Here is a 14,011-nt window from a genome sequence, read left to right on the forward strand (position 1 = left end):
GGGCATCCACGAATATATCTACAGGGAGATCCAGAAATGCCCGACATTCAAGATGTCAACGGATTGGTCAAGTTGAAGATTTTGCCTAGCAGAAATGTGTTTCATCCAGTACTGCCATTTCGCTCAAATAAGAAGTTGTTGTTTCCACTTTGTGCTGCCTGTGCCACAGCATTAAATCAAGATTCTGAATGTACACATTCGGACACTGAACGAAGTCTAACAGGAACGTGGGTGTCCTATGAAATTCAAAAAGCCATTGAACTTGGGTATCAAGTCATTGAAATTTACGAAATTTGGGATTACGACATCACCGTATATGATCCAGAAACCAAGACTGGCGGATTATTCAGCGAATACATTAACACATTTTTGAAATCGAAGCTGGAAGCTTCTGGTTGGCCTGCCAATTGCGTCACCGAAGAAGAAAAGCAGCAGTATATTCAAGTGGTACAACAACGTGAAGGCATAACTTTGGATGCAACAAATATAATGACAAATTCATCACGTCGTAGTCTTGCAAAACTCTGTTTGAATGCCTTCTGGGGACGACTCGCTATAAGAGACAATTTCAGCCAAACGACCATCATTAATGATCCCAAAGAACTGTATCAGAAATTAACTGCTCCAGATATAAAAGTCAACCAAATTTTACCTGTTAATGATTCGTTGTTATACCTTTATTGGCAGTATGAAGATGATGTTCCAGTACAAAATCACAATGCTAATGTTGTCCTTGGAGCATTTACAACGTGTCAAGCTCGTCTGGAACTCTACAAATATTTAGAATTGCTGCAAGAAAGAGTACTATATTTCGATACAGATTCTGTGATATTCACGCAGCGACCATCCCAGCCCACAATAGAACCAGAAGTATTTCTTGGTTCAATGTCAAATGAACTGGAATCAATTGGACCAAAAGCATACATTAAAAAATTCGTGTCTGGTGGCCCAAAACAGTACGCCTTGGAAATCTACAACCCCGACACGAAATCAACCAGTTATGTATGTAAAATTCGTGGGTTCACACTCAATTATACTGCAAGTCAAAAGTTAAATTTTAATAGTCTGGAGCAAATGATCATAAATCAATCGAGTGAAAAAATCTCAATTAGCACGCCGCACAAAATTTACAGAACCCACGATCATCATCTTGTCACAAAACCTGAAGAAAATAAGTACAGTTTTAACTATAAAAAACGCCGATTAATACCAGACACATACGAGACATTGCCCTATGGGTATAAAAAAGCCAGAACAGAATAACAGCCATATTTTCCCCTAATTCCACCAACATCACTTCCCAAAGACGGGGCAAAGAATCAACCGCAACACGGGACATGCTTCAACGAGGCCACAGCGGAGAAAAACTCAGATGACATCACCTTGCAGAAACCAGTGGAGAAAAAAAAAAAAAGGAATTCAGGTACGTCACATTTGCGTTTCTTTTTCTTACCTCACTCTCTCTTGATCAGTTAGTTCGATGTTAATAATCTGTTTTTCTTCTTTCACAGGAAAAATAAATATTATCATGCATATTCATATGTTTTATTTTCTCTTTACAGAATTTGTACCCGTCACGGACACGTCTTCCTTTGAAGAAAAAAATTCTGTATTCTATGTCACATGCTAAAAATAAATGTACAGAAACATGATTCTGTGTTTTATTTCACATCCTAAAATCAAATTCTTTTTTTCCTGTACTGCGATTTCAATTTAGATTTTCTGAATCAGTTTACCGGTAAAATAAATCAATGTTTTACGAAAAAAAAATCAAACTAAATTTTTGTTTCAGAACTTTTTTCATGTACGAAATAAAAAAAATTGTGTACAAAATTAAATTCTGTTTCAGAAAATTTTTTGTGTACGAAAAAAAAACTGATTCAGAAAACTTTTGTGTACGAAAAAAATGTTTACAGAAAAATTTTTTGTGTACGAAAACAAAATTCTGTTTCAGAAATTTTTTGTGTACAAAACAAAAAACTGTTTCAGAAAAAAATTTATGTACAATCAAAATTCTGTTTCAGAAAAATTTTTTATGTACAAACAAAATTCTGTTTCAGAAAAAAAAAATTGTGTACAAACAAAAATCAGTTTTCGTCACGAAACTGCTCCGACTAAATGAATCGATTCATTCTGATAGTGTTGGCAACACTGGAAAATTTCGGTAAGTATCGCTCAGGCACTGTTACAGCGAACACAACTAGATTCGAACCAACATCCTTAAATGTCTGATTCATCTCTAAATACAGCCAGCTAAACGATAAGATTATGTGTATACGCCAATGCTTAGCACTGTCAGCAAGGTTTTCTTCAAGGTCAAAGTCACACACAAAGTAAAAAGATGACAACACATATCTTCTATCTTTCTATATGAAACATAAACCTAGTGTAAACTGCTCGCACTGAAATGTGTAATGCAACATAATCTGTCCATGTTCTTTTCATACGTGAAATTGCTCGCACTGAATGGAGTACGATGGCTCAGCGCTTGTCTGTAACGTGTGAGGTTTATGATGTTTTCTCATTTCTCATCAACGTTTCAAGTGGGACGTTAAAATTTTCTAACGTTAGCACCAAGAATCAAACTCGGGACCACTGCATAGTAATCAACACACGTGTACGGTTGCTTACCGCTTGTCTCTACTGTATGAGGTCCCTGCTTCAATCCTCAGTCAAGGAAGTTCATGTTTCGTCCTATCATTTCTCATCGTTTCGCGGGGGACGTTAAATTCAACATTTCCAAGAATCAAACTCGGGACGGTTCCAAGGTATCCATGTTCACCCCTAAAGCTGAACAAAATGCCCCCTAAAAGGGAACGAGGTGGACCACTGTATCCATGTTCACCCCCTAAAGCGGAACAAAATGGCCCCTAAAAGGAAACGAGGTGGACCACCCAAATTTGTAGTAATATATATATATTAGGGTCCAGTACTATGATACCAAATGTTTAAATTTGGCAATTTCTAAAACTTAAGGAGCGGGCCAAGGTACCATTCCCGGGGGTGCACAAATGTACTTATGTTTCATAATAGGGAATGGACTCCTATACATGGCCATATAACCATATAAGGTAATAGGATCTCATCCAAGGAAATAAATTAGGTCAAAACCAAACACGTGGTACAACGTATTGCTTACGTTTATATTTTGGCAATTTTATACACCTAAAAGGGGAACGAGATAGACCACCGAAATTTATAGTGATCTATATTAGGGTTCTATACTATGATACCAAATGTTTAAATTGGGCAATTTCCAAAATTTAAGGGGTGGGCCAAGGCACCCCTGCCAAATTTTTAAAGGGGTGCACAAATGTACCTATGTCTTACAATAGGAAATAAACACCTGTATACACTCATATAACTATAAAAGGTAATAGGACCTCATCCAAGGGAATAAAATGAGCCAAAAAACCAAACATGTGGTTGTACTAAAATTTGGCAATTTTGTACCCCTAAAAGGGAACGAAGTGGACCACCCAAATTTATAGTAATACATACTAGGGTTCTATACTATTGTACCAAAATATTTAAATTGGGCAATTTCCAAAATTGATGGGGTGGGCCAAGGCATCCCTGCCAAATTTTTAAAGGGGTGCATTAATATACCCATGTCTTATGAAAGGTAATGGCCCCTGTATACGCCCATATAACTATATAAGGTAATAACACCTCATCAAAGGGGATAAATTAGGTCAAAAACCCCCGAAATTTGAATTTTTGGCAATTTTTTACCCATGAAAGGAAACGACATAGACACCCAATACTAGTAGAGGTACATACTGTGGTCCTAGGCTACCATACCAAATTTTTAGATTTGGCAATTTCCAAAATTTAAGGGGGGTGGTCCTATGTACCCCTGCCAAAATTTAGGGGGTGGGCCAAGATACCCCTGCCAAAATTTAGAGGGGGTGGTCCTAAGTACCCCTAGGTCATTGACCCCGGGCCAAGGTCATTGACCTTTGACCTATGACGTCATAAAGGTCGGGGTCAAAGTCCAAAGTTAGGCCAGGTCTCCCCATTACTACTGCTCTGCTACGATTTCTTACTCTTGCCAAGCAGCAGTTTTACAAGAACGTGTGGAAGACTGCTGTTTTTTTTTTGTTTCTTTTTGTGTGTGTGCTCCAAGATTCTGAATCTGAAATGGACTCAGGACAGTGCAGTTTCCGGATTTTGTTGAATACAATGCTCAGATTATTAATATTTTGTATCCTCGTGTGTTGCAATACATAAACGTTCTCACACACGTTGTTATGTGTTCCTACTGTCCGTTTTCTTTTCACCATTAGTTTAGGTTATGCAATAACAAGGTAAATGTTCACTTTTCCACCTTCGTTTTTTTATTATTCCGCATTTTCGGTATTCATCATTTTATGCTCCAAAGCACAGACCAGGCGCTACTCCACTTTTCTCCACAGGCATGTATACACTGTTTACTTCTGTTAGTTAGCACGTTGCATTTTAAGTTTAAAAGCTTTGTAACTCAAAACTTCCATTTTTCACTTACCTTGTTATTGCAGAGGGCCATTCAATTGTTTAATAAATTTGCTCTTACAACTCCTCTTTTATCATAACAGTGTTAGTGCTTAACAGTGCTAATGTTTCAGTGTTTAGTGTAATAATGTTTTTTAGTTCATCTTTAGTGCTTTCCAGAGCTGATTTCTTCTCATGAGTTCAATTCTACGAAACAAACGTCTGGCTTATTTTTTAAAACTGGCCTCGGGAGTATAATATCCTAATCGTGCTTCATATTTGTAAACAAGAACACATATTTTTTTTTACAACTACCACTAAGAACAAGCAGACGACGGACATCAGGACCTCCAACGTATTAGTTTCTACTGGTTAACTCCCCTATCTTAGCTTGCTTGGAGCTCTGTGCGACCTTAACTACTCTCTTTGCTTGCCTGGACCACTGGAAGATTTCAATCAAACACTTAGCTTGCCTAGAGCTCAATGAGATCATAACTTATCTCTTTTCTTATCTAGAGCACTAGGAGAACCTAGCCATAACCACTTAGCTTGCTTGGAGCCCTGTGGTCTCCTAACCATACTCTTTAGGTTATCTGGAGCTCTGGTGCAACCTTCCGCTGGCTGAATGGGCCTAGGGATCAACCATCTATCTACCAAGAATCGACATAAAGAACATTCTATTGGTCTTCGAACCTCAATTACAGTAAGTTTTGTTAAATTTGTAAATAACATAATTTTTGTAATAATAGGTTGTGGGCAAGGGGGGCGATTTCTCTGTAAATTTGCGGGGCCCATTCAGATGCAGAAGGTATATATGATGAATTTAAGACAAATTGCATTCAAATTATGCCAAATATTGTATATTCATAAATACAATAGGGCCCCACATGAGCTTTAGAGGGCCCGGGCTCCCCAAGATCGGCGCCCTTGCTTGTGGAGGAATGTCCAAAATCCCATGTGCGACGATTAAACGATTTGACCAAATTTTGTTAATTTTTGCTTCGGTAGAAGGTAACAGGTTAACTTGCTCGCCCCTACCAAACTATGCATATTACTTTATTACGCATGGTGATCAAACGATGATTGTTGACGATCAAATGACAATCAACCGATATGGCTCAAATCTGGTCAATTTTGCTTCCAGATGGGCCAATGGGTTAACTGGTTAACACCCTACAAAATAATGTATTTTATGTAGCTACATTTGGTGATCAACGATAATTGTTACAGATCAAGCATGTCAAAACAACAATAGAACGATCTAGCTCAGTTTCAATCAATTTTACTTCCATTTTGGAGGTGGGGATAATAGCTTAAGTTGTTAGTCTCCTACTAAATTGTATATTTCACGTCACTACGCGTGGCAATCAAACGATAATCAATCGAGCTGTCTCTATTGTGATTTATTTTTCGTCCATGGGGACCAGGCGCATTGCACTACGCATGGCGACCACACGGTGCATATTGGGGATCAAACGCGATCTAACGACGATCGAACGATATGCCTTAATTCAGATCAATTTTGCTCCTCTGGGGCTAACTTTTAGTCCCTTTACTAAATTATGTATATTACATCTTAACGTGTGCGATCAAATGTTACTAAACAACAATTAAAAGTATGACCCAATTTCAATGAATCGTGCTTCTTTAGGTGGGCTAACAGGCTCAATTTAGCAGCTATAAAATTGTGCTTACTATGTAACTACGCCTGTTGATCAAATGACGGTTTGTTGGTCAAACGATTTGCTCCAATTCCAATCAATTTTGATTCCATAGATGGGCTAAGAGGTTAAGTTGTTAGCTCGCCTACCTATAGAATTATCCTTACTACATCACTACAAATGTTGTTCAAAACATTGTTTCTTGACAATCAATCGCCGAATAAACGATCTGACCCAATTCTGATCAATGTTACTTCCATGAGAGCTAACAGGTAAAGTTGTTAGCTCTATAATCATCATCATCATCATAGGTATTCTGCCTTTATTGGCAGGTCACTTGCCGCAGCTGAGAAGCTTCCATGCTCCACGGTCCTCCGCTAACCTTTTCGTCTTCGCGTATGATCTTTCTGTTTTAATATCATCCATTAATTGTAGTCTCCTTCGCCCCCTCCCTCTCTTTCCCGCCACCATACCCTCTAGGACGTCCCTCATGATACAATCTCTTCTTAGGCAATGTTCCAACCAGTTTCTCTTCCTCTTCCTAATAATATCTAAAAGTGTTCTTTTCTCACCCACCATTTCTAACACTCTCTCATTCGTTTTCCGCTCGACCAAACTAATTCTTTCCATTCTTCTCCACACCCACATTTCGAAGGCTTTCGGTCGATTTTCGTCACCTTTACGTAATGTCCACGTTTCCGCCCCATACAGTACAACACTCCACACGAAGTATTTTATGAGTCTTTTTCTCAACTCTTTATTAAAGATCCCACAAAACAGACTTTTCTTCCTCCTAAAGGCTTCTTTCGCCATTCCTATCCTTGCTTTTATTTCACGTTCGCACTTCATGTCATTACTAAGAATACTACCCAGGTATCAAAAACTATTCACTTGTTCTATTTTCTCCCCTCCTACTTTTATATTTGGCACAGATCCCTTCGTTCCAATCACCATAGCTTTTGTCTTTCTAACATTTATTTTCATCCCATATTCTTCAAAGCCCTTTCTAATTTTTTCTAACATTTTATTAATTTTCTTTTCAGATTCTGCAAGAAGCGCCATATCGTCTGCAAATCTTATGCATCTAATCATTCTACCTCCTACCGAAATGCCATCATCTTTTTCACTATCTCTTCTAGATAGACATTAAATCGTGTTGGCGAGAGGCAGCATCCTTGTCGAACTCCCCTTCCAATTGCACTCTCTTCCGTCAGTTCTTCCCCTATCCTAACACTTACTTGTTGGTTCATGTATAAGTTTCTTATGAGTCTTCTATCTTTCCATTCCAACCCTATCTTTGTTAGAACTCCCAACAACAATTCCCAATTCTATAAAATAATGTATATTATACCCTAGTAGCAAGGAAGCTTTCGACCAGTTGGCGCGTGCTTGGCCTTTGGCTTTCTACGCTTGCACTTGAAACGCATGCTTTCATACAATCTGCCTTTTGTTGTACTTGCAAGCGATGCTTTAGACCATTCGCAGAGCGTCATAGCATTACTGGCCGTTCATTGGCTAATGACTTGACAACTTGTAAAACGCTTGCGTCAAGCTTGAACGGAACACTCAATACAAGGTTGCTCCCATCTAACTTCGTTACTGGAATCCAGCTTGGGGTATGCTTACACGTTTTTCAATCAAGCTGGATGCAAGTTTGGCCGAACTGCATTTCAAACTTACAGTAAGCGTTTTGCAAGTAGTCTGTGCTACTAGGGTCTGTGCGTGTGGCGATCAAACGATGATTGTTGACAATAGAACACGATCAAACAACTATCAAATAATCTGGCTAAATTTCGATCAGTTTTACTTCCTTAGGGCCAAACAAGTTAACTTCTTGGCTTCCTACAAAATTATTTTCTTCAAAATTGAAGGTGATCCACAAGTGGTTCTTGAGATTATTTGTATCCCGAACGGATGGGCATAATAGCAAGTAGGTTATTACGTCACTACGCGTGACGGTCAAATGCGGTCATAAATCGTGCCCGATTTCGATCAATCTAGCTTTTATGAAAGATTAATAGGTTAAGTTGTTAGCCTCCTACAAAATTATGCATGTTGTATTCTACGTATGGCGAAATGATGATTGTTGAAGATCAAACGACGAGTGAACGATATGGAGTCTAACAGTTTAATTTATTAATTCTTCTAGAAAATTATGCATATTACGTTACTACCTTGGCGATCAAATGACGATTTGTTGGACAAGAAATTACGATCAAATAATCTGACCCAATTGTGATTAATTATGCTTATATAGGAGTTTAACAGGTTAACTTGTTAATTCGCTACAAAGTATATTTATTACGTCACTACACGTGATTAATTGTCATTTGATCAAACGCGATTAAACGACGTTCAAATGATATGGTCTTATTTCGATCAATGTTTTGCTTCCATGGAGGGGGGACGGAGAAGAGGGGGGAGCCGACAAGCCATCAGTAGTTTTTACATAAATTGATCACAGTTGGTGAATCTCCATTTTTTGAGTATACGTGTATACACTCTCAGCAGGGAAGGATAGGGACTTAGCAGGTTTTATATCTGTTTTGGTACTGTAAAGTAATTGGCTGTCAGCTACCAATCATATTACAGGATGGTTTCAGCTGTCTCGCAGTTAACACAAACAACATGTTTTTGAATTAAATGCCGGAGCCGAACTTGGCGTTCTCCAGTGGATGATAATTAAATCAAGTGGCGTATTACAGAACATAAGCTTATGTGCTAAGAATATCACAACGCAATGGATCAACTAACACATTTTCAAAGATGCTTACTTCCAGTGGGTTTTCTCTCTTAACACACTAACATAAATTCACCTATACCGCGCAAAAACTATCCTCTTACATCACATCAAAACAACATATTTAGACACATTGGACAAAGTAGCCGTAAAGTCCTTTTACTGTTGCCAGCTCTTATTGGTAAAATATCGCTAAATTCAGCTTCGTAAGTCACCAGAACACCTCCAAAACATGTATTTATCGAATTTAAACCTAAAAGCGATGTTTCTTTGGGTTTTCTTTTTTCTTTTCCTCCGAAACAATTTAAACTTAGGTTGCATACGTAAACATAATTAACTACAACAGAAACCACAGAAAATAACTTCCCCACTCACAAAGAATCAAGGGAGCTAATTCCGTGTCAGCATTCGGGAAAATTCTTCGTATAAACAAGGCAACGAAAAAAGTTATTAAAATTGATTATACATGCTATGTCAATTATCCAAAACTAAATCGCAGATTTTGCGTTGACTTGACACAAAACCGTTATAAAATGAGCCCGCCTGTTTTCTTCTTCATACTTCTCCTCTTAGGAGTTTACCGTTGTTAATAATAATAATAATAATAATAATAATAATAATAATAATAATAATAATAATAATAATAATAATAATAATAATAATAATAATAATAAAACACGGTATTTTTAAGGGGGTTAAGAAACACACAGGCAGAACACTTTAATCACTCGAATTCATCAATTACAAGCACTATGCATTACATAGTACTCACTGTTATTAGATCTAGTCAAAAATTGATTTGAGATGCTCTAATGTAGTGATAGGTAAACTATGGCTTGGGGGCAATGAGGTCCCCTAAAAGGTTCTCTCCATGAAATCTCTGAGTTTTACGTCCCACGTTATGCCGCCTAGGCTAAAGGAGACGGTGATGATGAGTAATGAATGAAATGGTGGAATGAAGTAAGTGGGAGGAAACGGGAGAACCCCGAGAAAACCCACGCACACGGTGTTTGTCCACCACAAAGTTCACTTGGCGGGGGCTGGGATCGAACCCGGGACCGCAAACACCAGAGGTGAACGCTCTACCATTGAGCCACAAGGTTCTCTCCAGTCTCCGACATGATTCCTAATCGAAGAACGGGATTTCTTCGAAAAAAATGTATTAGAACAGACAGATATATGAATATTTAGCTAACTTCACTTCAGGGAATCATTGCATCCCAGTACCAACCAGATTACAAAAACTTCATTTGGAAATAGAGCTCAGTATTATAACAATTGCCAAATGTGCCATTCTTATTATATATATTGGAGCAATTAAGATTCTTTTCCCTTTCTCTTAGGTCCTATTCTAAGAAAGTTCAGCAATTACTGTCCTTCGTTCTTTTGTTTGGAAAACGAACGTGCCATAATCATCTGCACCACAACTGAAGCTCTAGTTTGTCTCACAGTGGTGACATCATGAACAATAAAATTATTCCCGAATTATGTCCAGTAACATTCACATAACGATTCACGTTCGTTTCATTTATCGATCTTTTGACAATCGCTCAGTAAGTAATATCAATAATTTTAAACAGCAAAGCAATGGAAGAAGTCGCCAAGTCATTTTAAAAGTCGCTAAAGAAAGTGGTTAGTAGTTTTCGTAAAAAAAAAAAAAAAAAAATGTCGCTATCTGTCTCCCGTAATCCACTAGGTTTAGCAACTTGTCACTAAGATCGGAAACACTGAAGTCGTTTTTCCATAAGGGGAGAAAACCGACATGACCTGACTTGAATCGCATGTAAACTATAGTGTCTGATAAAGCCAAGTGTTCAGTTCGAGAAACTGTTACAAGATATTAATTTTATAATATAATTAGTTTCTTTGCTAAGCTATTACATTATTATTATAATTAAAATGCTTTGTGTTCATCTTAAACACAAACTAAATACAACTTTCTTACAAGGTTGTCTATAATCTTTATTATAAATTAATTAGAAATGTTACAGTTTCGGAAGTATATCACTTCCGAAACTATAACATTTCTAATTAATTTATAATAAAGATTATAGACAACCTTGTAAGAAAGTTGTATTTAGTTTGTGTGTTATATTATTATTTAATTATAGTAAATACTAGGAATAGTTGGTATAATGGTGAATATTATAATTCTAATTTATCTTTTTACCTATCTTATTAAATAAAAACAAACAACTTTATTTTGTAAGAAGCCCAGACTGTCTTAATGCAGTATTGCCACAGTCCTATCTCTGGAGTGGGCTGAGAAATAGCACCAAATTGAAACAAAAAGGGCTGAATTCATTATTTTATACCATATACCATTATACGTATATTATATCCGGTAGTTCGATTTACGAATTTTCCACACAAAGTTCGTAGTGTTATGCAGTGCAACATCACAGAATGAATGTTCAACAGCATTTTTTAAGAGTGCAACACACAGTATGAGTAACGTGAGATGTAGGAAAAGTCTTACTAACACTTTTGAAAATGTGACAAGTATTTGTTAAATGATGCTGAATTGGGTAGAATTGTACCAACTTTTTTTTTTCACAAAATGGATTGAAAATACCAGCGTGATACCAACTGGCCGATGAACGACAAAAAGGGCTGATCTTGGTACAATTGTACAAAGTGTGGCAACACTGTCTTTAATGTTTAATACAAGTTCAAAATGGCAGTGATATACAGTATATATGTATATAAATAAAGAAAGTAAATAGAGATTTTACTACCTGCGCTCAAATTATGAAATGAAATGACACTCTTAATCTTAACGTTGTCTTGTTATGATCTGAGACGCTATTAACAAGATATACTGTGCAAATGTCATTATGTCATAAATGCTATGAAGAAGTAATAGTACTAGAATAATAATGAAAGTTATTTGTAAATACTATTACTATTGCCTATAACTTGTAGTAGTATTACAGTGTATGAATATAATTCTATTTTTTAAGGTAAGTTATTCAGTAATTAAGGGTATTCCATAAAGAACGCAGCTTTTGAAATGCCCGCTATTTCTGTTCTAGTTAGTTGGCAACATTGAACGTTACACAATTTTCACCTGTGGTCTGTGTGACGGAGCGTGGAATGGCACATGATCGTAATCTGTTTCTGAACTGGACTTGCAGCAACATTATCACTCATGATGGTGATATTTTCCGCAAAACGACTAACACGAGGACTTCCTGAAGGTTTAATATCCACAACCGAACCGGTTTTCTCAAATTTACAAATCAGTTTCATCTTGCATTACGTTGACTAAACATTCTACGTAGTTTACGAACAGTCTGTGCACCGACATTCAACACATTTGAAATACGTTTTCACTATGAAAACACGTTATTCGGTCGTCATGAAGCGCCCCATTCCTACTCGTACAGAAAACAGATGAGAATCATGGGCTATTTGACACTCCATCACTACTAACCATCAAGACAACAAAAGAAAATCGTATAATGTTAAGGGTCTTCACTACAGCAAATTTAAACTACCGCTAATTTTAGAGTGTTTCTGTAATATCTCCAAAATAAATAACAATATTCGAAAAGCAGAAACGTAGTGAACTACACAATACGATTTTGCATGTGATACCGTCATCACAACTCATCTATCTGCTTTCGATTTTCAACTGTAGATAGATTTTGCGTTTTTTTGCGGGTTTTGTAAACAGCAGCATATCCAAAGCAGATAAATGAGTTGTGGTAAAGATATCTCAGATAAAATCGTATACTCTAGTTCACTACGTTTCTGCTTTTCGAATATTTTTTATTTGTTTTGTATTTCAAAAGCTCCGTAGTTTATGGAACGCCCTTTATTATGTTCTAAAGTAGGCCATCCTAGACTAAATTGGAGAGAGAGTAAATGACAATAAATGATAATTGAAAATTTGGTACAACGAATACAAAACGGGAAAATGACGAGAAACACAAAACAGGAAGTTATCCAGCACTACTCTAAGGTAAGGATCTAAACAGAGACCTTTAACACCAAAGATTAAAAAATAAAATAAAATAAAACAGAAATATTTAATTGTATATCTCTCATATACGTATTGTAGGATAAAACATATACAGGGTGGCCCAAAAGTAGGTATACACCCCTGCATTGATCAAGTATAACATTCTAGTTTATGGGTTTATTAGCTCCGGCTCTTCCGAGCTGAAGACATAACAAATAAAAATACAATAAGAACAAATAATAAAGAAACTAAGTCTACCTGATGGATAACAACAAGAAATGATATAAAATGGAATGAGCTGATCAGTACGGTACTGTATACCTAATTGTGGGTCACCCTGTATATGTTTAATAATACTGAATGATAATAAAGAAATTAGTGGCAAGAGAATGTAGGAGGAAACTGGAGAACCTTGAGAAAACCCACAGACACATCTTTACTACAAACTGACATGATCTCAGGTTGAACCACGGTTCCTTTGCACCAGAGATTAGCTTTCTATACTGAAGCACAGTGGTCCGCGCTCAAATTATAGTAAATAAACGTTTTTCATTGACACATATTTAATAGCTTCCTTTGTAAAATAAAAACTTACCGCGGTCTGCTATAGACTCATACTGTTAGGATATACCTTCTTTAATCAGTCAGAGTTGGCTTTAAAAAAACACGCCTTTTCTGTCACGCGCAACCCTCAAATCTCGTGAATCACTTTAAGAAACTTTTACTCAAAAAAACATTATATACCGCATCATGTAAACTAATAAACTGTAACGTAAGATGAGCAATTAATTACTGAAATTACAATGTTCATTTTCCCCCAGAACACGTGTATATTTTTGACGCGGATGCGATGCACGTTTCACTCAACACATTAACGAGCGCACACACACGCTAAGGTTTACGAACACTGAGAAACGCTTTCCCCTAGAAAGACGAGAGGTAGACTGCCAGCATCACACACTGTTTCCGGTGACTCATCCTTCCCTTCTTCGACTTCATCTCCGTCTTCCGTTAGCCTAGTGCGCATGGGCTTCATCTGTTCGATACAAAAAAAAAGTATATCAGAGTAAAAATTGCTATTCCTCTCTGGAAATTACGTTTGGGTTTTCAAAATACAAAAATGTTTTCACTCCGAATGAAAAATAGTAATATCTAGTGATGTTGCTCTTT

General features: G+C 36.9%; 1 protein-coding gene across 1 annotated transcript in view; it reads right to left on the reverse strand.

Annotated features, from left to right (window-relative positions):
- Nucleotides 1-13,799, reverse strand: part of LOC145661951 (uncharacterized) — a 201,818-nt gene extending 188,019 nt beyond the window's left edge. The window contains exon 1 of the mRNA XM_081727300.1: nucleotides 13,437-13,799. The gene's annotated coding sequence lies outside the window, so the exon portion shown is untranslated. The remainder of the gene's footprint in view (nucleotides 1-13,436) is intronic.
- Nucleotides 13,800-14,011: the final 212 nt, after the last annotated feature.

Source organism: Thermobia domestica, chromosome 10, assembly GCF_964235325.1.
Source record: "Thermobia domestica chromosome 10, izTheDome1.hap1.1, whole genome shotgun sequence".
NCBI lineage: Eukaryota > Metazoa > Arthropoda > Insecta > Zygentoma > Lepismatidae > Thermobia > Thermobia domestica.